General features: G+C 31.5%; 1 pseudogene; it reads left to right on the top strand.

Annotated features, from left to right (window-relative positions):
* Positions 1-449: 449 nt before the first annotated feature.
* LOC107952859 (GDP-Man:Man(3)GlcNAc(2)-PP-Dol alpha-1,2-mannosyltransferase-like) lies at positions 450-2,958 on the top strand (annotated as a pseudogene).
* The last annotated feature ends 1,783 nt before the right edge of the window (positions 2,959-4,741 follow it).

The raw sequence follows: 4,741 nt of genomic DNA, 5'->3' as shown, positions 1-4,741 counted from the left end.
AAAATTAGGACGGGGCTCGACATTCAGAGAATCACCTTGGACCTCAAACTATTCTTAATAAGTATTATTAATTTTTTATTGGTTTTGACTTGTAATTTTTAATTATCTCTGATATGTGGCTTGGTAACTTTTCTTTTGGGAATTTTTGCATGCATGAATTACTCAAGCATAATAACCGGGTAATGCATTATATCAGGTTTAAGTAAAATTTGATATTGTTCCCTAGTTTCCTTCACATTGCAAATGAACTATTTTTGAAAAACAAATCAATACGACAACAAATTTTCTTAAATGACTTGAAAAATGGTTTTCCTACTGCATTAGTTTAACTTTGACAGTGTGTTTGGTTCAGTGTATTAGCTAATCCATTACGCCCTGATTACGCGCCTATTACATTACGCTCCTATTCCGACGTTTGGTTCACTGTAATAGGTATTACGCGTGTAATACAATCCCGACCTAATCCCCAAATTCCCTGCTTTTCTAATCCCTTCTCAAATCGCGTATTACACATTACGTCCGGCTTCCCTTCCCAACTCTCTGTTTTACCCTCCCTCCCTACCCGACCCTCTCCTCTTCTGTCCTCATAATTTCTCCTCGTCTGCCTTTATCGATTTTCTCTGTCGATCGTTTTTTCCCTTTCATTTGTTGCAGCACGTTTGAAAGCCACTGCTTCATTAGGTTCTCTCGATCTTGGCGTGAGGTATGGATGAACTTTTCATTTTAGTTTTCTGTCTTTGCCTTGGATTGTGGGTGCTTTGCATGCTGATTTGCTTGTCTTTTCTGAAGCATGATTAGAGAGGGTTATAAATCATCATCTTCATTGCATGAGAAGCATCGGTTGTTTATTTCTGATAGTTGAATCGATTGTTTATTTTAAAAAAAATTAATTGAATAATCATGATAAAGTTGGAGATATTATGAGCAGTAATATGTATATATTGGGCTGATAATAGGATGTGAGTTATGAAATCTGTTCTATCGAAATAATTTCTGTTTAAAAGAAAATCCGACACCCTCACCCTTAAGAAATTGTGCAGTGCGGTGCTTCTCTACTGTTAAATACAATAAAAATGAATTTCTCCATCCCCAGTCTTTTTCCTTCTCAATAAACCCCAGCTCTAAGGAAAACTTTGGTCTTACCTATCTGCCATGCAAGTTGTGTTAAACAAAGAGTAGTAAACAAATTACAAACCCACTGATAAATGAACACTGATTGTTGTGTATGAATGATCACGCAAAATCTTTAATCATGAAGCATAAAAAATATGTTCTAATAACATACTGGCAAAGGTTGTCCAATGCAGGACTTTCATTTGATTTTACGATAAAGCTGAGAGTAGATGATGTTCTAATATCTGATCTATGATTTGAATGTTGTTTTCATTCTTTCATGCTATTCGAGCAAGTATTGTTCTCAATTTGACGGCTTACTATCTTTAAATGCTTCTGACAGTATCATCAACTGATTAATCAAATTTCGCAAGATAACAACTGTATTTAGTTTCTGATTTTCTTACCTGAAAACTTCAGTAGACCTTTCTCTCTAGGCTTGGATATTTTTGTTTTGTTTGGGTTAAGGGTGTAAACCATGATGGATGATATGACCTGTATATTTTCCTGTGTTATGGTGGAGATTATGTTTCTCAGACTAATGCCAGATATGCATTTTTGTTAAACTATCTCTTGGGAAAAAATGATTTGTGTGGTCCAATGCAGATAGAAGGGAATAATGCGAATGCCAATGATGCAATCATGCTCGACAAGGATGGTTATGTATCTGAAACAAATGCCACAAACATTGTAAGACTAGGATTTCCTCCTAATAGCTTAGATCTATATATGAATTAGGGGTTTGGGGAACATTAAGACTGAGTATTGTTCTTGGATTTGTTCATACATTTTTGTCTCACAATTTATGCCAACAAGTACATACAACAAGTCTATTTAACAAGTCCTTCCAAACACATTTTGTAATGGTGGGATCTTGTGCACATCTTGTAATGGTAAACTCTTCATGGACTCAGTCTCACATCGAGAAGCTTTGGGGTATTCCTAACTGCATTAAGCGAGTTTATCCACCTTGTGATACTTTAGGACTTTAGGTTCTGTTTCTTGTTATTCATCACCAATCATAGTGCATTTTATATTTTTTAGTGTCATTCATCTGTGATTTCTTACCAGTTTACATCTGAAACAGGCACTTCCTTTGGAAAGGTCGGTGGAAACTCCAAAAATCATATCTGTTGCACAATTTCGTCCCGAGAAGGTGCACATACTTACATAGACCTTCAAGCTAAATTTTTAATGGTTCTCGGTGTTTCAGTTTTGGAACCTTGATTAGTTCTAGAAACTCTTTACAGTTTGATTTTTTTTAACTCAGGAGCTGCAGGAGTACATGGCTGCAGGAGTACATGGCTGTGATTTCTTACCAGTTTACAGTTTGCATTAGTGTTGTAGAGTACATGGCTGCAGGAGCCATACCTATAGGTGAGCTAGCATGGCAACTGATATTATAATTTCTGATTCGAGCTACTTTTGTTTTCCATTTTAAAAATGTTTTTAAAATGATATTCATTTTGCTCGACTCCCCTCAGCTCATAATTCTGCTGGCCCGAAAATGGACATTGTTTTAGATGAAGATGGACACAAACAGGATTTCTTGCTCAAAATGTAGAAGAATATGCAGATGCAGTCCTGAAAATCGTGAAGATGCCCGAGTCTGAAAGACTCAAGATAGCTACAGCAGCAAGGAGAAGAGCTAGCAGATTTTCGGAGCAAAGATTTTACGATGATCTTAAAGCCGCAATCCGACCAATTATATGCGGTTCTTCCTAGTTATAGGATTGCATTAGAAGATCACAGTGACATAGAAAACAATAGTTATACTTGTTCTTGTTTATTGGGGTTCTTCACCCTTTCGATCTAGTCATTAGAAAAAGCTTAGTTTAGATTTGTCAACAAAACAGATATACTTAATACACTAAACCAAATCCTCATTCTTTATTTTATTTGTTTTAAACTTAGGTTACCTTAATTAAACTAATTTTATATGTAATAATTAAATTATATGTAATAATTATTATTTTAAATTATACAAATTCATAAAATATAATTTATTAGTTATAATTATTTTAAATTTTATTAAATCATATATTTTAATTAAAATATATTTAATATTAATTATTTCAAATTTTCTTTTATAGTATCATATATTATGATTTGAGTAAATTCATATAAGACTATTAATTATTAAGAATTTTATTAAATTATATATTTTAATTATAATATATTTAATAATTATTATTTTAATTTATATTTTACAGTATCATATATTATGATTTGAGTAAATTCATATAAGAATATTAATTATTAAGAATTTTATTAAATTATATATTTTAATTAAAATATATTTAATAATAATTATGTTTAAATATGATTAAATTATTTATTATTGATATTAATAATCTTATTAAAATTTAAATAAAATAATTTACCAAAACAAATTTCTGCTAATTATTAAGAATTTTATTAAATTATATATTTTAATTAAAATATATTAAATAATAATTATGTTTAAATATGATTAAATTATTTATTTTTGATAATAAATAATCTTATTAAAATTTAAATAACAATAACAATAATCATTTACCAAAACAAATTTATGCTAAGGGTATTCTGGTCATTTTAGTTTTCTCCATTATGCTATTACACCTCTATTACATTCAACCAAACACAGTTTTACTATTACGCCTCTATTCCATTACATTCAACCAAACAGTTGATTTGCTATTACACATCTATTCCATTACACCTCTAATCCAATACACCTCTAATCCAATACACCTCTAATCCAATACAGCGAACCAAACGTGCCCTGAGTTTTTTTTTTTAAAGAAGTGTGACAAGTAAACAGTTTTTCTAAAATATCATTGTCAACAACAAAATGAATCCTAAGCGTACACGACCTAATGAATGAATGCTTTTAAGCTAACTCAAAATACAACTACGGTTTTCAATAAAATGAGTTTTTTTTAAAGTCTTAAAAAGTAACGTAAGTTAGCTTAGCCATTTTGTGGTTAATGTAGCCTTCTCAATCTAGCCATAACGTCTAGGCCAGGTTTGGAAGGTTACAGTATCGATACTCTTCTTAAGGTATTGATACTTTCTGGAAAATTTCCAGAATTTGCATTTGATACTTATTTCATTTCCAACCATCATCAAGCCATACCAAAACATGCCCAAAACATACTCAAACATACACAATTGTTCACATTTATCCTCTAAACATTCACCAATTTAGGTACTCATTAAACATACCATTCTTACTGTAGACACTCAATTTTGCCCGGGCCCAGAAATAAGTTCAAAAAAAAAAAGTCGAAGTCTAGTACAAAATTACAAACATATAATTTGGCCCAATCGAAATGGCCCATTACTTGAAAAGATTGAAGGTCCATCTACGAGCTTGACTCATATGGAAATATAATCTTTAAGGATATGCAATATTAGATATGATATGCAATCTTAGATATGATATGCAATCTTGAAGATATGATCTTGTAATCTTGGAGATTTAATTTATAGATATCCTTTAATCTTAACCGTTGATGTAATTGATCTGTACCGTTGGATTTGGGGAGGCTCAACTATAAATAGAGGCCTCTCCCTTCATTGTAAATCACTTGAGTTTTGGGAAGCAATAAGAATTCTTGAGAGCATTCACTCAAATTTCTCT

Source organism: Gossypium hirsutum, chromosome A07 (genome assembly GCF_007990345.1).
Source record: "Gossypium hirsutum isolate 1008001.06 chromosome A07, Gossypium_hirsutum_v2.1, whole genome shotgun sequence".
NCBI lineage: Eukaryota > Viridiplantae > Streptophyta > Magnoliopsida > Malvales > Malvaceae > Gossypium > Gossypium hirsutum.
This window is presented reverse-complemented; position numbering and strand designations above follow the sequence as displayed.